Source organism: Triturus cristatus, chromosome 11, assembly GCF_964204655.1.
Source record: "Triturus cristatus chromosome 11, aTriCri1.1, whole genome shotgun sequence".
NCBI classification, from domain to species: domain Eukaryota; kingdom Metazoa; phylum Chordata; class Amphibia; order Caudata; family Salamandridae; genus Triturus; species Triturus cristatus.
Window position 1 is genome coordinate 49708594 of NC_140594.1, and position 23586 is coordinate 49732179.

Genomic DNA, 23586 nt, shown 5'->3' on the forward strand with positions numbered 1-23586 from the left:
ATGACCTACCTACAGGGGACCCCACTCCCACAGGCTCCCCAGACCCATGGGACGACTAGAACATCCCCGACATCCCTAATGTCCCGCAAGATGAAAACCAGCTCCTCGGTCCCGACACCATCCCCGGAACCGAGCAAAAAACACAAGCCCACCGACACCTCGAAGCCGAAAACCATCTCGGCACCGAGTAAACAGACAGCCCTTTCCAGGCCGCATAGTTCCAAACAGCGGACTAGCGCAGACTCTAAAAACAAGAAAACTGACGGCCCGATGCCTTCGGCGCCGACCGACAAACCACCCTCGGAAGAACTTTTTACATCTGATCCATTGCAAAAGACGTTACTCAAGGACCCCAAAACCTGACATTTGATGCTCCGCATCAAAAAGAGACAGCTGGAAAAGCCTGCCACAGCCCTACCTCCAAAGAGGAAGGACTCTGCTACCTCCCCTTTCAGAATGCTTCACCACCTCCTCCACCTCCTCCACCTTCCCCTCCTCCACCTCCTTCCCCCCCCCCCCAACTCATCATTCCCCAACACCCTCTCTGGATGATGATGATAATGATGATGTCTATGATGAAATAGGGGACGTACCCCATGACCTACCTACAGGGGACCCCACTCCCACAGGCTCCCCAGACCCATGGGACGACTAGAACATCCCCGACATCCCTAATGTCCCGCAAGATGATCTCTACCCTTCGAGACCATCCCCACCAGAAGACTCATTAGGGTTCAACCACTTACTCCAGAGGGCGGCCCACTATCACAGGGTGTATCTCCATACCGACCCCGTGGAGGAGGACTTCCTTCTCCATACTTTTAACACCACGCATAGGGCCACCTCCATACTGCCCATGCTCAAAGGAGTTATCAAACACGCGCCGGAGGTCTTTAAGGACCCAGTCAGAGCCAGGGTCATTAACCCGTGCATAGACAAAAAATATAAAGCTGCCCCTACAGATCCCGCCTACATCAGAGGGCCAGCACCACTAGATTCCCTAGTAGTGTCTACAGCACGAAAGAGGGCAAACTCCCAAGCGTCGGGCGAAGCACCACCACCTGACCAAGGGTCAAAACTCTTGGACGCATCGGGCAAGCGCACTGCATCCCAAGCTGCCAACATATGGCGCATCGCTAATACACAAGCGCTACTGGCAAGATACGACAGGGGCCATTATGACGAACTAGAAGACATAATGCAACACCTCCCTGACAAATATAAAAATAGGGCAAATGAGTTAATTCAGGAGGGCAAAACCATTACCAATACCTCCATCCGCTGTGCCCAAGATGCAGCTGACACCGCCTCCAGAGCCATTAATACCAGCAGCATCCTCCGTCGCCGTGCCTGGCTAAGGATCTCAGGTTTTAAACCAAAAGTGCAAGCTTCCATCCTGAACCAGCCCTTTGACCAGGAACATCTGTTTGGCCCAAAAGTGGATGAGGCCGTAGAAAAAATGAAAAAAGACACCGATACGGCGAAGTCTATGGGAGCCTTACAATCACACCCTCCCAGGCGCTCCTTTCGCTGCTCTACCTTTCGGAGCACATCCAGAGGCTACTCCTCTGACACCGCTTCCACTTCATATAAGGCCCCTACCCAATCCACCTTAACAAGGGGTTACCAAAGAGGCAGCTACAGAAGCAACAATAATAAAGGCAGAGGCAAGACAAACACCGCCCGCTCTGCCGCCGCACCTACCCAATGACTCCCCTCCACTCCCCCCAGACCATCCGACTCCGGTCGGGGGGCAGACTCCAAAATTTCCTTCCTGTCTGGACTACCATCACCTCAGACAAATGGGTAACACCAATAATTTGGTCAGGCTACTGCCTAGAACTAATATCAACCCCCAAACATTCCACCCAGACAACGCCCAATGTCACAGGAAAATCTAACACTACTAAAGCAGGAGGTAATCTCCCTCCTACAAAAGGGGGCGATAGAACAGGTTCCTACCAACCAACAAAATATGAGGGTCTACTCCCTATATTTTCTCATACCAAAAAGGGACGACACTCTACGGCCCATCCTAGACCTCAGACCCCTAAACCGATACATACACTCAGACCATTTTCACATGCTAACACTTCAGCAGGTACTTCCACTGCTCTCCCACAACGATTTACTGACCTCTTTAGACCTCAAAGACGCCTATTTCCACATTCCTGTTCACAACGCTCACAGGAAGTTCCTCAGATTTTTAGTGGACGGCCAACACTACAAATTCAAAGTACTCCCATTTGGAGTCAGGACAGCAGCACGAGTATTCACCAAGTGCCTAGCAGTAGTGGCAGCACACCTGCGGAGACAACACATCCATGACGTCCCATACCTAGACGACTGGCTAATAAAGGCCAGTTCATACAACCAGTGTGTACAACAGACGCACGCCACTATCCAGCTACTACACCAACTGGGCTTCACAGTAAACCATGCATAGTCCCATCTCCAACCGTCCCACGTAAAACAATATCTGGGTGCCACTATAGACCCCTCAAGAGCGCTAGCCTACCCCAGTCCTGCCAGGTTGGCAAGCATTCAAGCTCTACGCACAAAATTTCAGCCACAACACTCTCTTCCAGCTCGAGTGTTCATGCAACTAATATGAATGATGGCCTCTTGCATATTCATAGTACCTCACGCAAGACTCCAGATGCGTCCTCTCCAAGAGTGTTTAGCGCGCCAATGGAACCAGGCCCAGGGTCAATTAACAGATCTGGTGTTGGGAGACGGTCGTACCCATCGCTCTCTGCTGTGGTGGACCACCAAAAACCTTTCCAAAGGGCGACCGTTCCTGGACCCGGTTCCTCATAGTACTGACAACGGACGCATCGCTCTCCGGCTGGGGAGCTCACCTTTTACATCACACCATGCAGGGCAGATGGACACCTCAACAATAGTTACTCCACATCAACCATCTGGAGTTACTAGCCATATTTTTAGCCCTAAAATCTTTTCAAACACAGATTTCAGGCAAGACAGTCCTAGTCCGCAAAGACAACATGACAGCCATGTACTATATACAAAAACAAGGCGGCACACACCCTCCACAGCTCTCTCAGCTAGCACAGAGCATATGGAGATGTGCCATACCCCAGAAAATCTTTCTCCTAACCCAACATGTCCCAGGAGTCCAAAACACTATGGCAGATCTGCTCAGCAGACAAACACATCAACTTTACAAGTGGGAACTCCACCCGCAAGTTCTTCACCCGTACTTTCAAATGTGGGGGCATCCACAGATAGACCTCTTCGCCACCCACGAAAACGCCAAATGCCCAAGCTTCGCCGCCAGATATCCACACCCATTGTCCAAAGGCAATGCGATATGGATGAACTGGTCAGGCAGATTTGCATACGCTTTTCCGCCTCTCCCGCTCATTCCATTAGTGGTGCGCAAACTACAACAACACTCCCTCACACTAATCCTAGTAGCTCCAACTTGGCCAGACAACCGTGGTACACCACACTCCCTTTGAACCTCTACACCAGAGGTCTTCAAACTTTTGGATGCCGAGACCCCCCTGTCAACATTTTGATGCGTAAGGACCCCCTCCTGACAAAAATGTCTAAACCTGTTGACTAAATTGCGTGGGATGAAAATGTAAATGAGGTTATGTGATGCCGCGTATTTTGGGATAGCATTGCTTCATTATTTTGATATTTGTTACACACAGTAACGCTGAGGAAAGATTTCACCCAATCAGTACCCATTTATAACCAAAATACAGCAATTATCATCAAAAAGATTTCAAGTCAACCTTTGTGAAGGGCCTTCCACTCTGCAGCAATACGTGCTGCCACATTAGAAGCTCACCTGGCCCTGACCGGAAGAAGCAGGGGTCCCTTAAAACCCTGGCGGTTTTATGTAGAGTTAAGCCGTTTACCCATGCAGCTTTCCTCTCACCCCCTCCCTTCCATCCCTCTCTCCTCTCCTAACCCCGGATCCCTCTCTCACTTTGCAGGTCATTTTCTTTCACCCCTTTTTACAACTTCTGAACTCTCCCCATTCAACCTCTCACTTCACCTTTAATCACTTCTTGCCATTCTGTCCTTTCACTGCCCTCATCTCTAACAGTCTCTCACATTTATCTCATGGCCTCTCTGGCCCTGTCACCTCCCGTGCCCCTCAGCACTTCTCATTCACCTCGTCTCTTCATTCAAATTTTTGTCTATTTGTATCTTACACCTCTCCAGTCCCCCCATTCCTCTTTCACATCTCCCCTTTGTTCTAACAGAAGCCCTCACCTTTGGATCACACTCACTTCTTGCGTGTCCACACTTCTCTTCGGCAATTCACATTTCTCCTCATCCCTGACCTCTTCAATCAAATTCTCTCACTCCCTTGCTGTCCTCTCTCATTTTGGGTGCGGATGCAAGTTCAGAATGGGATGAATGAATGTATGATTACTGATGGGCTTGTTTGAGTGAGTTGCATATTGAGTAGTGAGGGGGACAGGTGAGTGAAGTGTCACATGAGTGCAGGATGAGTAGTGTACTCGTGTGACTGCAGGTTGAGGTATAGTGTGAGCAGGACAAGTGCATTTTGAGTGCAGAGTGATCACTGTGAGTGCAAGGTGAGCTGGTGAATGGTGCAAGTGCATGGTGATCAGTGTGAGTGCATTGTGATCACTGTGAGTGCAAGGTGAGCGTGACAATAAAGGGCGAGAATGAGGAATGAGTTGTCTGAATGCAGGGTGCATTCCCAGACCCATGAAGTAACTCAGCATGTTATTGACGGGGGCGTAGACTTCAAGATCTAAGTTAAACTATTGCGGCATTAATCAGGGATCGAGGGTGAAGGAAATAAATAATGTGCTGATCCTGCAACAAACTTCCAGTCCTATGGTTAGGGTTACCAGCAGATTATTTTGATGGCCCAGTCGGTACAAAAAAAAAGCAGTCACCTAAAGCGGTATTTTCAGCGCTTATCTGTGCATACTTCCCAGGGCCGGCTTTAGTGCTGGTGGTGCCCTGTGCGACAATGTTTGTTGGTGCCCCCCCAATGACCACCCCCACCACGGATTCTCTCACTAGCACCCTTTAACAGTGACCAAGTCTCCATAACCCCACACTCTCAGATGCATTGAATTAGTTATATAGTGCCACTCATACCGGTGTAGGGTGTCCGAGCACTTTGCATCACACACACATTACACAGAGACAATCAATCATAAGTGTGTAAATCAGTGTATAGAAAATGTTACATAAGCCAAAGGACTAAAAGTATAGGAGTCACATGTCATCCATACTGGTAGGCAGTATAGTTCAAGAGTGCTTGGTGTGGAGAAGCACAAACTCAGAGTCGAAAAAGAAACAGCATAGTTGGGAGTTTCCTTTAATAATAAGAATTGATTTCTAGCCAAATTAACCCTTTTTGCAACATTAATCAATGGTCTAATAATGTATTCTTTGTAGTGTGCATGCTGTTCTAGGATGAAAGTTAATAGCTCACTATTCTATATTAGGACTTTAAGTTATAAATTGCAAGTAACAAAAGGATGTCTCTTTTGAAAGCAGTAACCTGCTGATCTCTTCACATCATACGCACTCTGTAATCTACTTGGTACACGTTCTTTGCAGCAGGCATATTAACCCTCTGCACTAACTTCACCTAAGTCAAAACCTCAACTATACAAAATTCTGATCTCTCTCCAGGAAGATAATTAATCACACAAGTTATCTTGACCTTTATGTGAGGCCTGGTAATTGCCGGGGAAAGAAACGCTGCAGCAGGTGCTTCAAAAGCACAATAAACTTTCACACACGGCGCCCCCAGGAAGCCAACTTTGTATTCCTTTCCATGAAATGCATTCTCACACTACGGCAGTGAATGTAAAATCCAAATGTAAGGAATAGGCACAGTGGGGACCCAGGGGGGTACTGGAACCAGCAAAAAAACCTAAGCCTCTGTAACCAGTTTACAAAGGCATGTTAAAATGCAAATGGTCTTTAAAGACCTGTGAAAAAACACGGTGCCGGAGATAGGAATCCAGACACTGCCCAGCTGAGCCCCCAGCAGCTCAAGTTTCACTGCAGCAGCCCAGGCTGAGACACAGGACGGGGGAAGTGTGGGGGGGGGGCTGAAGCCCTTGGGCCTGGGCAGAAGTGTGACTGGGAAGGCGCGACCCCCTTTGCATCACTCCACGGCCCCCCTGGGGGTCGCGCCCCACAGTTTGAAGACCCCTGCTCTACACAAATGTGAACTTCAATTCCTAACATGGAAAACCGCCTTTCTTGTAGCCATCATTTCTCTCAGAAGGGTCAGTGAGATACAAGCAATTACCATTCAAGAACCTTTTCTCCAAATGCACCATAACAAGGTTGTTCTCCGTACTAACCCAAAATTCCTCCCTAAAGTCATTTTTCCTTTTCACCTAAACCAATCTGTAGAGCTACCAGTATTCTTCTCGCAACCACAGACCGTTGCAGAAAGAGCTCTTCACACATTAGATATCAAACGAGCCTTACTCTACTACATCGAGAGAACACCACCTTTTCGTAAGACCAAACAACTATTTGTCTCTTTCTCACCACCACACAAAGGCAACCCCATCTCCAAGTCGGGAATAGCTAGGTGGATTGTCAAATGCATTCAGATTTGCTACCACAAAGCAAAACGAATGCTATCCGTTCCCCCTAAAGCCCACTCTACACGTAAAATAGGGGCTTCAATGGCATTTCTAGGGAACATCCCATTAGAAGATATCTGCAGAGCAGCTACTCGGTCAACACCCCACACTTTCACTAAACACTATTGTGTAGATGTGCAAACTAAGCGACAGGTTAATGTTATGTTATGTTAAAAACACTTTTATAGCGCACAGCTGCCCCAGCCAAGGGGCGTCCCGGCGCTTAAAGAAAGGTCCCAACACAACAAAGCTGTACAAGGGCAGAAGCGCGCAGATCGAAGTACTAAAGTGAAGAAGGAAACAAATGCGTTTTGATAGCCCTCCTAAACTTCAGAAGCTCATCCATTTCACGCATGTGGGGCGGAAGAGAGTTCCACAAATTTGCAGCCAAAACCCGGAAGGACCGGCCCTACATAGCCTAAACCGTGGGACCACCACCAGATTTTGACCTAGAGATCTAAGAGAACGCGAGGGCACTTAGGGCACCAAAAGATTGGCAAGAATCTGGGGAGAGGCCCACTTGAGGATCTTGAAAGAAAGACACAGGGTCTTAAAATAGATCCTCTGTGCCATAGGCAGCCAGTGCAAAGCACGGATGGTACTTTCCGCAGAACAGAACCTCGGTAGACCTACCAGGGCTCTTGCTGCGGCATTCTGGACACGTTGCATCCGGGCAATTTCAGCCTGGTTGGCCCCCAGCAGGAGCGAACTGGCGTAATCAAGCCGCGATAGTATGGATGCCTGTATGACCAGCTGCCTGGTAGAAGCATCAAAGAACCTCAAAATGGGTCGCAGCCCTCGTAAAATGCCGAAACAGGTAGCCACCACTTTTTTTGTGTGGACACTGAAACTCAAGGCAGAATCTAACCACACCCCCAGGTTCTTTACCTCTGAGACTGGAACAGGAGTTACACCCAGTTCAGGAGGCCACCACATATCACCCCAAAGATCCGTCCGCTTACCCACAATCATGACCTCAGTTTTTTTGCATTTAATTGAAGACAGTTGGCATTCATCCAGCTAGCCACCGCCAAGAGACCATTCCGGAATCTGGGAGCGTCGAGGTCAGAGTCCCCACTCAGGACAACCGCCAGCTGCGTGTCGTCAGCATAGGAGACCATAGTCAAGCCCCAATGTTTGACGACAGCCGCTAGCGGTCTCACATAGAGGTTGAATAATGTGGGACTCAACGACGAGCCCTGGGGCACACCCATCTCCAGCGAGTAGAATTTGGACTCGAGTAGCGACCTTAAAGGTCCGATCAGTAAGGAAAGAGCGGAACCAGTCGAGAGCAATGCCCATAACACCCGCCTCCCTGAGACGTTGGAGTAAGATCCTATGCGAGACCGTATCAAACGCGGCACTGAGATCAAGTAATATCAGTGCCGCAGTCTGACCAAAGTCAAGCACAGAACGGAGATGTTCTGTCATAGAGAGCAAGGCAGTCTCGGTGCTGTGACCAGCACGGAAGCCATTCTGGGAGGAATCCAGAATGCTTGCCCCTACAAGATGTTCGGTCAACACCTCGTTCACATGAGTCTCAACAACTTTCGCGGCCCAGGGGAGGAGAGAAATCGGGTGATAGCTCTCGAGTTTTAGGGGGTCCATTGTGGGCTTTTTCAAGATGGGTGTTACAACAGCCTGTTTCCATTTAATTGGAACAGCACCTGAGGCGAGAGAGAGATTTATAAGATGGCTCAATGGGGGAAGGCAGATAGCAGAGTCTCTAAACTGAGCTGGCCTCATGGGATCCGCTGGCGAGCCAGATTTTATCTTATGGGCTAGTTTAAAAAATATCTCCATCGATAAACTAGGAAACGATGCCAAGGCCTCACCTATAGTTGGTGTAGGGCTAGTGGGCCCAACTACCGGCTCAGTGATGGAGAAGGCACGGTAGATAACTTGAACCTTTTCAAGGAAAAAAGAGGCAAGGTCTTCACAATGGGCCACTGAACAAATTTCCGCCGCAGGAGCTCTTTTGACCATCAGATCCTTTAGCAAAAATTAGCTTGGACGGATTGAGACTTGTTCTGAATTCCTGTGAATAATAGGCAGCACGGGCTCTACACACAGCTCTATGATATTTTTTGACTGTAGAAAGATACAGAGATTTTTTCCCAGCCTCATAGGATTTCCGCCAGTCCCTTTCTGCCTGTTTACAGGCTTTTTTTAACGGCACCAGGGAACTGTCCTACCATGGGCTGGGTTCTCTGGGACGACATTTCGTCCAGGCCGCAGGGATCAATACATCCAAGGCCCGAGAAACCCAATCACAAAAAAGGTCATACCCAGAATCAACATTGAGATAAGGGCCTAGAGGGTTAACTTCCAGCAGATGGTAGAAATCCTCCAGTTTGAGTTTATTCCAATGGCGTTTATACACTACTCTATCCAGGGGCTTAAATGGATGTTCATTGATCAAAAGAGAAATTTTAACTAAGAAGTGGTCAGACCAGGCAACGGGGCTAGGCATAGCCACCTTGGCCCCTGTCAAATTTGTAAACAAAGTATCAAGTATGTGACCCCCACATGAGTGGGGGAGGTAACCAACTGATTGAGCTGAAGAGCCTCCAAATCCGCCAAAGTGCTACTAATGGCAGAGGTATGACAGCGATCAAAATGAAGATTAAGGTCTCCAAGGATGCTGAAGTTAGCGCAGCCCAATGCCAGCGAGCTGACACAATCTGAAAGAAACACGTTAGTTAGATTCCTCACCTTAGAATATCCCCAGGCGTCAGACTGGATCCGGAAGATTTTTCGTCAGCAATACCCCTTGCGCGTCGCTAGGCGTCGTCTGCGGCTCCGCGTCCGTCGTCGGCGTCGTGCGCCGGGATGACGTCGTCGGAGTACTTAGACGCCGCCCTCGCGCGCTGACGTCAGTTCTTCTTTTTTCCGCGCCAGTAAGCGCAGATCCGGGAGAGCTACCCCTTTTAGTCTTTTTTGACTAAATCTTTTTTGATCATTTTTGATCCTTGTCTGTCGACATCTGGTGCCGGTAGGATGCCTGGGTTCAAGGCTTGCGAGGATTGTCATCGACTGATGTCGGTGACCGATCACCACCGCCGGTGCCTCTACTGCTTAGGCCCCGACCACGACGCGGAGTCGTGCAACGACTGCCAGGCCCTGACTTCGAAGGCTAGGCGGGAGCGGTCCCGCAAGCTTCTCGAGCTTCGCCACTCGGCTCCGCGTCGTGCGCGATCCCGGTCCAGGAGGAGGTCCAAGGATCGCTCGCGGAGCCCTAGCCGACGCCATCGATCATCCGGCTCCAAGTCGTCGGGTAAGTCCAAACGCTCAAAGAAGTCCAAGAGGCGACACCGCTCTTCGGACTCCCCTCGCCGGTCGCGCGACTCGGCCGAGGGTCAGGGTGGTTCCACCCCCGCGGCTCCGGCGGAGCCGCAGGTGCCGCGTCCGCCCCCATACCTTCCGGTCCCTGGGACTGACGCGGCGCCGGCGGAGATCAGTGCCTTCCTCTCGGCCATGAGGAGCCTGGCCCCGCCGTCGACGCCCGCTGGCGCGCCTTCGGGCCCCGCGGACTCGACTGGGCGACCTCGCCTGCCGGCGGCTCCGGCCCCGGCGCCGTCGACGACTCCGGTCTCGACGCCGCAGGTCCCCGCGGGGCCCATGCCTGGGCCCCAGTCGACGCCGGTTGACCTAGTCACTCCTCCACCGGCGCCGACGCCTGAACCACTGACGCCGTCACCGGCGCTGCCGACGCCTTTGACGCCGACACCCCAGTTTAGCCCTCATCCGGACCCGGCGCCGGCGCGGCGTCGACCGACGCCGCATCCGACGCCGCTTGAGTCTTACCATCTCTACAGTCCGGTTCCGATCATTCCTCCTGTTTATCAGGATTCGGAAGAAGGGGGCGACTGGGAGGGTTTCGAGGACCCTCTGGCTGTTCAGTCACAGCTTTCTCAGGACTGGGCAGATGAACTGGGGGAGGCCAGTGGGCTGGACACCTCGCCAGACACTGGATTCACTTCTCCTCCGACCGTGGCTTCGGAGGAGGGTGCAGCATTTTCTGTGGTGCTGCGCAAGGCGGCCGAGGCCCTTGGGCTCGAGTTGCCTGCCGTGGCTGTGAGGACTAACATCCTCACTGAGGTGCTTCAAACCTCAGCAAGCTCCACTGAGCCTCTGCTGCCGTTCAACGAGGCCCTCACTGACGTTCTGCAGGGCACCTGGTCCAAGCCCTCCACAGTTCCTCCTGTGGATAGGAACGTTGCCAGGCGCCACCGCCCTGCTCCGGGCGACCCCAGTTTCCTGTCCCAACACCCCACCCCCGAGAGTCTGGTTATCCAGGCCTCTACCTCCCAATCCTCCTTCCCGACCGCTCCGCCGGACCGGGATTCCAAGAGACTCGAGCAGTTTGGCAAGAAACTGTTCTCGTCCCTTAGTTTGGGCCTGCGGTCCTTAAATACCGCCTGTCTCTTGGACCGTTATTCCCATTCCCTGTGGGATACGGTGGAGGACGTGCTGCCCCTGTGCCCGGAGGAGGTCCGGACGCGTCTTACCCAGGCTTTGGCCGATGGGAGGGATGCAGCACGGCACGCCATACGATGTGGGCTTGACACCACGGACTCGCTGGGTCGGGCGATTTCAACCACGGTGGCGCTCCGCCGCCACGCCTGGATGCGGTCCACGTCATTTTCCGGGGATGTCCAGACCACCCTCATGGACATGCCCTTTGATGGCACTCGCCTGTTTGGTGAGAAGGCGGACAGTGCGCTGAACCGCTTTAAGGACTCCCGGGCTACGGCCAAGTCCTTGGGCCTTTCGGCTCCGCGGGCGCACACCTCCGCTTTTCGCCCCTTTCGTGGCCAAGGAAGGGGCGCCTCCTCACGTCCGCAAAGCCACCAGCCGCAGAACCAACCTGCGCGCGGTCGCGGACGTGGCTTCCGCCGTGGCGGAAATGGAGGCCGACGTGGTCAGCCCACTTCCACCCCGGCAGCATCCGCCTCAAAGCCCTCCTAGTCCGAGCTTTCAGGCCCATACCACGCCAGTGGGCGGCAGAGTTCGCCATCACCTGCTCCACTGGCGGTCCATTACATCGGACAGGTGGGTGCTGCAAATCGTCCGAAGGGGCTACTCCCTCCCCTTCGAGACGACCCCTCCAGCCATGCCACCGCAGCACCACCGTATCTCGGGGGATCATTTGAATCTTCTCCGCGAGGAAGTTTCGGCTCTCTTGGCCAAGGGGGCCGTCGAGCGCGTTCCGAGCCCAGAAGTAGGTCGTGGTTGTTATTCCCACTACTTTCTGGTTCCCAAGAAGGGCAAAGGGGGCCTACGCCCTATCTTGGACCTCCGGAACGTCAATGCCTTCCTCCGAAAGGACAGGTTCAAGATGCTAACGTTGGCTCAGGTTTTAGCTGCCCTAGACCCTGGAGACTGGATGGTAGCGTTGGACTTGCAGGACGCATATTTTCATATCCCCGTCCTGCCGGCCCACCGGCGTTACCTGCGGTTCACGGTGGGCCAAGAGCACTTTCAGTTTACCGTGCTCCCCTTCGGCCTCACCAGTGCCCCTCGGGTGTTCACGAAAGTGTTGGCGGTGGTCGCAGCTCATCTGCGCAGATCAGGGGTTTCAGTCTTCCCCTATCTCGACGACTGGTTGTTGAAGGCGGGCTCGCCCCAGGCAGTCGTCTCCCACCTCCAGACTACGGCGGATCTCCTGCATTTGCTGGGGTTTTCCATCAACGTGCCGAAGTCACACCTGAGTCCCTCTCAGAAGCTCCTCTTCATCGGAGCGGTTCTCGATTCGGCGCAGTTCCGGGTCCATCCACCGGAACAGCGGGTCCGGGATATACAGGCCCTGATTCCCATCTTTCGGCCTCTATCCCGGGTTTCGGTCAGGCTAGTGTTGCGGCTTCTGGGGCTGATGGCCTCCTGCATCCTACTAGTGCATCACGCCAGGCGGCGCATGCGGGCTCTGCAGTGGGACCTGAAGTTTCAGTGGGCCCAGCATCACGGCAACCTGTCCGACCATGTCTTGATCTCGGAGGGCACTGCACAGCAGTTGCAGTGGTGGCTCACGGACCGCGAGTGGGTCAAGGGCAAGAGCCTCTCCCTTCCCCAACCGGAGCATGTCGTAGTGACGGATGCGTCCCTCCTGGGTTGGGGTGGCCATATGGGGGAGGCGGAGATCAGAGGCCTCTGGTCTCCGGCGGAGTCTCGTCTCCACATCAACCTGTTGGAGTTGAGAGCGATCCGGCTTGCACTGAAAGCCTTCCTTCCCTCTGTCAGGGGAAGTGTCGTGCAGGTGTTCACGGACAACACCACCGCCATGTGGTATTGCAACAAACAGGGCGGGGTGGGGTCGTGGACCCTTTGTCAGGAGGCTCTGCGCCTCTGGACGTGGCTGGAACACCAGGGCGTCACCCTAGTGGTTCAACATCTGGCGGGCTCTCTGAACGCCAGAGCAGACGAACTCAGCCGCCGGTGCATGATGGATCACGAATGGCGTCTGAACTCCGAAGTGGCGCAAGGTCTCTTTCAGCAGTGGGGAGAGCCTTGGTTAGATCTATTCGCCACCGAAGAGAACGCGCAATGTCAGCAGTTCTGCGCGTTGGAATTTCCAAGGCGGCGCTCGCTCGGCGACGCTTTTCGTCACGAGTGGAGTTGCGGTCTGTTGTACGCCTTTCCGCCTATACCACTTCTGCCCAGAGTGCTGAAGAAGATCAGGCACGACCGGGCCCAAGTCATCTTGGTGGCTCCGGATTGGGCACGAAGATACTGGTATCCCGAGCTACTCAGTCTGTTGACCGATTCCCCGATACGTCTGCCCCTTCGGGAGGATCTTCTGTCGCAGCAGCAGGGGACGGTCCTCCACCCGAACCTGTCCAGCCTCCACCTCCATGCGTGGAGATTGAGCGGCGGCAGTTGATGCCATTTGACTTGCCTCCTGAAGTCTGTGATATCATTCTGGCAGCCAGGCGTCCCTCCACAAAGTCGGTATTCGCCTGCCGGTGGAACAAATTTGTGGTATGGTGCACAGCAAAGGCTGTGGATCCCCTTTCCGCCCCTCTTTCTGAGGTTCTCCTCTTCCTTCTTTCTCTGGCCCGGCAGGGCTCTGCCCTGGGCACCCTGAAAGGTTATCTTGCTGCCATCTCCGCCTTCTTGCGGCTTCCTGATCAGCCTTCTCTTTTCAAGTCCCCTGTGGTTACACGCTTTCTCAAAGGCATTACACACACGTTCCCTCCTGTCCCTTTTGTAATGCCTCAGTGGGACTTGAATCTGGTATTGACATTCCTGATGTGCGCTCCCTTCGAGCCTCTTCACAATTGCCCTCTTCGTCTTCTAACTCTAAAGACTGCTTTTCTGGTAGCCATCACCTCGGCTAGACGGGTGAGTGAGCTCCAGGCTTTATCTTCAAAGCCTCCTTTTCTATCTGTTCATCCGGACAAGGTTTTCCTTCGGCCTCGTCCCTCCTTTCTTCCTAAAGTGGTGACTCCATTTCACCTTGGGCAGTCTGTCACCTTGCCCACCTTCTTTCCGCCTCCGCATCCTTCCAAAGAGGAAGAGAGGCTCCACCGTCTGGACCCAAAACGTGCGCTCTCCTTTTATCTGGACCGCACAAAACAGTTCCGGGTGGACGACCAGCTTTTTGTTGGGTACGTGGGCGCTAAGAAGGGGAAAGCTGTGCACAAACGAACCATCTCTCGGTGGGTCGTTTTGTGTATAAAAATTTGCTATTCCTTGGCTAAAAAGGACCCTCCTGTTGGGCTGCGCGCCCATTCTACTCGGGCCACGGCGGCTACTACTGCCTTGGGACGGGGAGTCCCTTTGCAGGACATCTGTCAGGCGGCGACGTGGGCTTCGCTACACACGTTTGCCAGGTATTATTGCCTTGACAGCCAAGTCCGGAGGGATGGCTTCTTTGGCCGTTCTGTCCTCCAGGACTTTCTGGTGTGATCTTGGTTCGCAGACCCACCACCGGGGATGGTATTGCTTGGGTATCTATTCTAAGGTGAGGAATCTAACTAACGTTTTTCTTTCAGATGAACAAGTTACTTACCTTCGGTAACGATGTATCTGTAAGAAACATTAGTTAGTTAGATTCCTCACCGACCCTCCCATCCTCCCCGTTCTGCGAACTGACATCTAGGGTTAAGGTTATCCTTTTCAGGCCCCTAGATTTTATTTTTGGCACCAGTGTCGGTCTTTGCATGGCTCTGCGTTCCTGGCGCGGAAGGCTATGTACAAGAACTGACGTCAGCGCGCGAGGGCGGCGTCTAAGTACTCCGACGACGTCATCCCGGCGCACGACGCCGACGACGGACGCGGAGCCGCAGACGACGCCTAGCGACGCGCAAGGGGTATTGCTGACGAAAAATCTTCCGGATCCAGTCTGACGCCTGGGGATATTCTAAGGTGAGGAATCTAACTAACTAATGTTTCTTACAGATACATCGTTACCGAAGGTAAGTAACTTTTTCTTCCGGGAGAGCCTTTCTAAAAGCAGTGTCGCACCCAGGAGGACGATAAATAAGGAGGCCAGATAAAGCAAAATGATGGCTAATAGAAATCTTGAACGCACTTTCGCATCCTACCAGATTCACTACCCTCCAATCACAAGGGTAGCAAGACTTGACAACCATAGCAATGCCACCACCCCTAGATGCCCGATTGTGAGTAAAGATGGAATAATCTGACGGGAGTGCAAGATTCACGACTGCCGTGTCTACTTCCTGAAGCCAAGTTTCCGTCATGAAGAACACATCAGGTGTCTCCTCCCTTAAAAGATCAAATAGTCAGTCAGTCAGTCAAAGCTTTTATTTCGGTAAAATACCATAAAAAGACATAAATACATAAATACGTTAAAAAACATGATTAAATAACATTGTATAGAGTGAAATCCATTAAAACATTAAAACAGTTCCATAGAGCAAACACCATAAAAACAAGATCTGTTCCACGAAACGGGAAAAAAGTTAGAATTGATCCAGGGCCAGTAACATACACATACACCTCAAAGTACTATGATGATGAACAGGGTAGTACTGACTCAGGGGGCTGAGTAGCAGAAGACAAAAATTTGGACCTGGCGAACCACATTGAGAGGAGGAATTTAGCCATTGCAAACACTACCAAAGGGGTGGTGTCATATTTCAGAATTCTGAACACCTCCTTGTAGTCCCTAAGGCCCCTAGACTTGCATAGCTGGATGATCCATTTTTTTCGTGCAATATTGTATAAGGGGCAAAAGAGAACAACATGCAACTCTGTTTCGCGAATGGCAGAGCATAGGGGGCAAGAGCTAACGAGGTTTGCAACGTTAGACCATCTATGGGTGAAATCTCTCAGTGGAAGGGAGCCGTGTCTAAGCTGTATATAAAGTTTCTTAGCCAGAGGAGGTTGGATCACGTCTAGGAAGACTTCAAATTGGGGGCTGCACTTAATATCCAGAAAGGTATCAGTGAGCCTACCCAGGGAGGAATGGAGTAAGATACCCTTCCTAAAGGATTTCAAAACCTCCCTCAATAAGTTCTTCGAGATTGTACAGCAGGTCACTTCCGGTGCAGACCATAAATTCCTCATCCCTATTAGGTTGCAAAGGTTTTTTATGTGGGCAAGCCAGGGGATCTTATCCGAATTGCCCCTTGCCAAAATGTCACCGAGATCGAGCCTATAGCTTTCCAACTCGGGCGTTGACCAAAGACGCCTCCAGAACTGAAGAGGACGATTCAGGGCAATCTCTTCTATGGAAATCAAACCTAGATCCCATCTCAGAGGGATTAGTGGGGTGCTGACAGGTAAATTCAGCAATCTCCTAATAAAGGAATTCTCAATAGATGAGAGGGAGGCGGGGGTGGAATATCCCCATAATTCAGCACCATAAAGTGCTCCTCCTCTGGCTTGTGATTTGTAGATTTCCATCGGGGGGCCCAGAGGTTTGCACGAAGAATTATTAAACACCTTCAGGATACCCCCCACTGATTGGGCTAGTCTCAAATTAGCCTTTGCCAAATGGGATCCCCAATTCATTTCATCATTAAGGGTCACCCCCAAATAGTCAAACGTGGCAACCCTATCCAATTCAATCTCTCCTAGTTTGGGGTGGGGGCAGTTAAGCGAATTGGAACCAAACACCATAAATTTGGTCTTAGAAAGGTTCAGTTCCAGATCCCTGATTTTACAAAACGAGCAAAAGGCCTCTAATGTACGCTGTATGCCCATGTAAGATTGAGATAACAAGAGCGTATCATCAGCGAACATCAGGGCCGGGACCTTACGACCCGCCAAAACAGGGGAGTCCAGGTTAGCGGAGCACAAAAGGTACTCAATCAGCCCATTAATGAAGAGGGAGAAAAGGGTGGGGGCCAGGACGCAGCCCTGCCTCACACCCTTCTGTACCGGGAAAGGCCTAGAAAGTTCCCCGCCTCTCCCATATCTCACCCTTGCATAGGTGCCTAGGTGGAGACGTTTGAATAAGTGGCAAAGATAGGGAGGGGCACCCATCTCTAGCAAAATGGCCCAAAGTTTTTCCCTTTGCACCATATCAAAAGCGGACCGAAGGTCCACAAAGATCAAATACAAGTTACCGGCACCCATGCTGACTGTTTTCCAATAGATTAAAAGTAATCTAAATAGTTGATCAATAGTAGAAACCTTAGCTCGGAATCCCGCCTGTAGGGAGGTTAGAATGTGTTGGTCCTCCATCCAGAACTGCAGTCTGGATAATAGGACTCGGGCAAACAGCTTCTGAAGAACATCAATCAGGCTTATGGGGCGGTAATTGGCTGGGTCCAATGGGGAAGATTTTTTATGGATGGGAATAATTTCTGCACCCAGCCAGGTGTCCGGGATCCTAAGGCCCTGCAAAATAGCATTAAAATATACACATATATAAGGTGCCCAGATTTTTACATCACTTCGGTAGAGGTCACCGGGGATCTTGTCGAGCCCTGGAGCTTTCCCCACCGAAAGGGAATTGAGGGCCAATTCAATCTCTGGGAGAGAAAAGAGGCTAGACTCAGTTTCTACCTGGCTCAGCAAGTCCATTGCAGTATCAATCTGTAAGAGGCCTGCAACGTTGCTAGCCGGAGGGTTACTGGCCGAGAAGAGGGGTTGGAAATGGGCGAGCCAGACCTCCTCACTAAGATTAGGAATAAATGCTGGGGTGCTGGCTACCGAGCCCGATCGAACAATGTTCCAAAACGCCCTCGAATCACGGTCAGCTAGAGCTTGGAGTAAATTTTGCCACCTTAGATCCTCCCACTCGGCTTTTGCTTCCTTGATCAGGTCTTTATAGGTGGCCCTGGCTGCCCGGATACTGGACAGCGTGCCCTCTTTCACTTCTATTAGCAGGGCAGACTTGGCCCGCCTACAGGTACCATTGAACCAATGCTCGGGCCTAAGGGGCCTTGGTTTTGAGACCATGGGGTTGTAGGAGAAGAAGCTAGCCAAACTACCAAGAAAATCCTTATGAATAGTCTGGAGTTCAAAAAAGCGGGACTGCGGAATATCCCCAGCAGGACTCAAAAGATGGAGGACTGCTTCCAGAGAGCAGGTCACAGCACTATATAAATCAGCCAACTTTAGATCGTCAGTCGCAACCCTTTCCCACCTGATCCGTCTGCCACCTGCCACTAGGGCCAAATTCTCACTATGTAATGGAGATTGGGGCCTAGAGGATTCACTACCACCTAGATTGTTAATCAGTTCCAGAGACAATAGGTTGTGATCGCTGTCGGCCCTTGGGATAATAGAAAAAGAGGCCAAATGGCCCCAGAATTCTACATTCACCAGAACATAGTCAATGGACGAACAGCTCCCAGCTCTGTTGAAGGTAAAAGACCCCGGAACGTCCGGGCAGAGTCTGCCATTGCAGGCCCGCAAGGAGTGTGCAATGGTAAGCCTATTAATCTCGAGGGCAAGGGGGGAGAGACGTTTGGCCGGGTAGGAAATGAGATCAGGGATTAAATAAATTTCGTCCTCCTCACAGGTGGGGGAAGGAATCCCTGGGAGAGGTTCGAAGTGGCAATTGAGATCTGCTCCAATAAGTTTATGGGACGCCTGTGGAAGAGAATGTAGAACATTATCCAGGGCGCCCAGAATCGTCAAACCTAACTGAACCGGCTGGGGGCGCAAGTACACATTTATAACTGCTAGTGAATAGCTAGCAGGAAAAGTTAGTAGGAGGCATAGAATATCAGGGGACTTTGAATCCAGTGGCTTTACTGAACACCCCAGGTGTGTTGCAACCCAAACAGCTAGACCCCCTGAAGGTCTCCCACGCAACCCCTGGACTGCTGGGGCTGCAAAAGATGCGTAACCCACCCTCCGAGGTATAGACCGTAGCCAGGTTTCTTGAAATATACAGATGTCATATTTGTCCATTAACTCTCCCCACTCGGGATCAGAGAGTTTGGACTCTAAACCGGCCACATTCCAGGACCCAACTAATGGTTTCCGGAATGGTATACAAGGTGGGCTGTCAACCGGAGGGGTGGGAGAAGGGGGGCTGTAGGAAGCAGAATGGACAAGGGGGTTCGACCCTAAATAGCCCACTGGTAGACAGGGAGACAGGGACAGAGGAGAAAGGGGCTCGGGGCCATTCACCGATCCCGGGGCAACCTTCGTCATTATATCATAAACATCCTCAGCCTGGCTCCCCCCCACGGGCGTCAACTCTCCCTTGTAAGGACTCGGTTGTAGTGGTCAGTCCACCTCATTTAGCGCACCAAAACGGTTTTCAACCGGGATGTTAAAATACGAAATGTGTGGGGCCTGGTGGAAGTAAGGTAAATCAGCTGAGACCAAAGTGTTGGAGATGGAATAAAAATACCCCAAATGCAATGCCTCAATAGCACCCCTTCTGTACTGCCCTCCCTGCATCAGAATGTAATCTACTACTCTGGGGTCCCTAAAGTTAATCAAGACACAGTCCCCCCCTATGTCTTTTGAGCGGGTCCCTAGCCAGTTAACCCTCCGAACGTGAAGGATCTCCCCTCTCCCTACTCCCTTCAAAGGTCTATTTTTGGACAGCCAGTGGATGACTTTGTTTTTTAGTTCAAGATAGGATTCCCCCCTTCCATTCATTACCGATGGAACTCCCGTGAGCACAATCACATAAGGTGCTGCCTCCGGAGGAAGCTGGACCAGAAGATGGGAATCTTCCAAGCTCCGGAGGGGTCGGTCCCCCCCCTCAGGTAGGCGGGGACCGGCCCCGTCTGTGTTCCGAGAAACTAAATCCCTGCAGTGGGTTGGCAACTCATGGGTTGGAACAACAGTAGGGACTCGGGGCACAGTCAGGGACAAATGAGGTCCAGCGTTGAGGGAGGGGGCAGTTGAATGCACCATAGGAGGCTGGCCCAGATCCGTGGACACCTGGGTCGGGGGTAAAGGTGGTTGAGAAAGGGGGGTAGAATTAGATAGATTTACTTGAAGACTAGCACCCTCCGAACTGCCCAAATTGGCCTTAGGGTCCTGGATAGGCTGCTTCTTCCCAAAACCTTTAGAGTTAACTAGGGAAACCAACCTGTCAATTTTGGATGACAGGGATTTAGCCAGGAGGTTTAGAGACTGATCTATGTGTGACTGGAGATCAATTAAAAGAGTAGTCGCCCAGGTCGGAGGGATAGAAGTAGGGGGGCGAAGGATCGGGGCCGAAGGGGGAGAGCTGTCTGGAACAGGGGCTGGTAAAAATCTCCTCTTTCTTAATTTCTGTTTTTTTTGTTTTTTCCTTGGCTTAGCCTGCTTTATAGGGGCCACAATAGAAACAAAGGAGGATGATGATAACCCCTCTTCCACTAGCGCTGGCTCATCTATTTGAGCCTGAGCGCACGGTAATTGTGTGAATGAGGGCAGCATAGAAGACATGGCATCAGGATCCACCTGGTAAGAAGAATAATCAGACAAACCATCTAGAGGGGGGGCCATATTGAATGCCGGTGTAATCGACAGCCGTTTTTCTGTGTTTTCAATGGCTGTAGCCACCACCCCAATTGTCTTTTGCAGCATCTTGTCAATCGCTGTAAGACTCGGGAACTGAGAGGTAGAGTTCGCCAGTTGTCTAGTCATCGGACGACTAGCTGTAGGTTTGGAGTGCTTCCCCATGATTCTAGTGTGCCCACGACAATAAGCAATGAAAACCTTGTGGCACAAATCGGTAAAAACCAACAATAAAAAGGAGCACACTCTACACCAAAAAGAATGACTGACTAGAATAAGAACAATAGCAATAGCCAGTGAGAGTTCAAACACTACTGAACCGGGGAGCAAAGCTTAGAGGAGGGGCCCAGCCCGGCCTCCTCCGGCCCCGGACGGCCACAGACGGTCCCGCCCTTGTCCCGGGCTTAGCCCGGCGTCGCCCGCGCGCGTCCCGCGACGCGGAGAGAGCCGTGCACTTTTAAGCGCCTCCGGGCGCGTTTGGCGGCGTCAGCGGCCGCAAGGTAGTCTGGGGGCTGTAGTCTCCCCCCGCGCTCGACCGCGATGTAAAGTGGCGGTGGCGGGGGAGACACGGAGCAGAAGGGAGCCCAGGAGCTGCAGCGTCGATGGCGGAATGCAGCAGCAGCAGCGGTATCCCCAGCAGGTAGGCAGGAATCTTCCCGGATGTATTACCCGCTCCCCCGAGGGAGCCGTGCACTTTTAAGCGCCTCCGGGCGCGTTTGGCGGCGTCAGCGGCCGCAAGGTAGTCTGGGGGCTGTAGTCTCCCCCCGCGCTCGACCGCGATGTAAAGTGGCGGTGGCGGGGGAGACACGGAGCAGAAGGGAGCCCAGGAGCTGCAGCGCCGATGGCGGAATGCAGCAGCAGCAGCGGTATCCCCAGCAGGTAGGCAGGAATCTTCCCGGATGTATTACCCGCTCCCCCGAGGGAGCCGTGCACTTTTAAGCGCCTCCGGGCGCGTTTGGCGGCGTCAGCGGCCGCAAGGTAGTCTGGGGGCTGTAGTCTCCCCCCGCGCTCGACCGCGATGTAAAGTGGCGGTGGCGGGGGAGACACGGAGCAGAAGGGAGCCCAGGAGCTGCAGCGTCGATGGCGGAATGCAGCAGCAGCAGCGGTATCCCCAGCAGGTAGGCAGGAATCTTCCCGGATGTATTACCCGCTCCCCCGAGGGAGCCGTGCACTTTTAAGCGCCTCCGGGCGCGTTTGGCGGCGTCAGCGGCCGCAAGGTAGTCTGGGGGCTGTAGTCTCCCCCCGCGCTCGACCGCGATGTAAAGTGGCGGTGGCGGGGGAGACACGGAGCAGAAGGGAGCCCAGGAGCTGCAGCGCCGATGGCGGAATGCAGCAGCAGCAGCGGTATCCCCAGCAGGTAGGCAGGAATCTTCCCGGATGTATTACCCGCTCCCCCGAGGGAGCCGTGCACTTTTAAGCGCCTCCGGGCGCGTTTGGCGGCGTCAGCGGCCGCAAGGTAGTCTGGGGGCTGTAGTCTCCCCCCGCGCTCGACCGCGATGTAAAGTGGCGGTGGCGGGGGAGACACGGAGCAGAAGGGAGCCCAGGAGCTGCAGCGTCGATGGCGGAATGCAGCAGCAGCAGCGGTATCCCCAGCAGGTAGGCAGGAATCTTCCCGGATCAAATAGTTCTGAATGGTGCTTCAGAAGGGACCTGATGTTGAGATTCCAAATAGTAATACCTCGAGTGGCAGATGGTCTACTACAAAAGGGCTTAAACGGAGGAAGCTCCGTCAAAGCAGAAATTGAAGAGGGGGCATTAAGCGACCAATTGCCACAGGCACACTTATGCTGACCACAAGAGGGGCTAACAGGCTCGTACGCACAGCGTGGGACCGCCTGTCCGATGTCCAACAGCTCATCCCTAGAATATCCCCTCACCGCTGACATCACCTCAGTAGATAAGGAACACCTACGAGCAGCGTATCCCCACGCCTCGCGCCTCCTTAGCGCTGAAGGGCGCAGACGGGCAGGACTCTGGCACGACTCAGGCGCGATAATGGCGCGCCCGCTGCGCGTTATCGCTGCGCGCTTGAGGACTGGTTTAAGTAGAGTGACCGCGTGTGTGCAACACCACTATACCGCTCAAAATGGCGCCCCAAAAACGTCACCACTCCAAGATGGCGGCCGATTCCCCCCCAGTATCGTAACCCCCAGAACCGGACCCCTAAAGCAGCGGTGAGTCGACAATTATAATGCAGGTAAGAGGGAAAATGCCCAATTTTAAAAACAGGGGAGAACAAACTAACTAGTTAACAAAGATACAAAACGGGTGATTTAAAAACAAACGCTGCGCACCTTCAACACAGCACTTAAGCGCGCGTGTCCATAGACGCTCTGAAGAGCTAGCGTACCTTATCTGGGCCAGGCTGTACTCAAAATATTATTTCAAACCACTGCCATAGATACGGGTGGTCGCCGCTAAGGATGGGTACTGCTATATAATCTATGCACAGTGTGTAATCTGCAGCTCATGTGCCTGTATTTAATTACAGGGTAACAGATTCTGTCCACGTTGTAGGTATCTTTAAAGAAGCAATAAACAACAAGCCCATTTCCCTGGCTTTAGTTCCGCTATGACAAGCCAAGGTACAGTAGGGGTGTAAATGTACCGTTTTCCCAATCACAACAACTAAAGCTCTGGAACTGTTTTCAGGCATAATGGAATTTAGGGAAAAAATGAAAACTAAGATAATAAATTGGAGGAAACAAAATCATGGAAATGCAGTTTTAAGGAATTACAGGTAAATCGAAAAAATAACAAACTGGTTTTACTAAAGAATATTATTCTATTGTTCTTAGAAATTAGGAAGGACATTTAAATATTCAACTTAATATACTTTAACAATAGTAAACAGTAATTTGCCCATATAAAATCACAGTAAGGGAAAAAAGGTTTAAAAATGTCAAATGTACCACTTATCTCCATCTTAAATGGAGACCACTCCCACCCCCTCAAACATCTTTCAGCTAAAAATAAAAAAAATACAAGTGATGCTTGGGGGTTATACATGAGAGGGGGAGGGGGGGAGGGATAAAGGATCTGTATGAACCGTGATGAA

General features: G+C 52.0%; 1 protein-coding gene across 4 annotated transcripts in view; it reads left to right on the plus strand.

The window, feature by feature from the left end:
* Window positions 1–23586, plus strand: part of EP400 (E1A binding protein p400) — an 852236-nt gene that overhangs the window by 295368 nt on the left and 533282 nt on the right. The window lies entirely within an intron of this gene.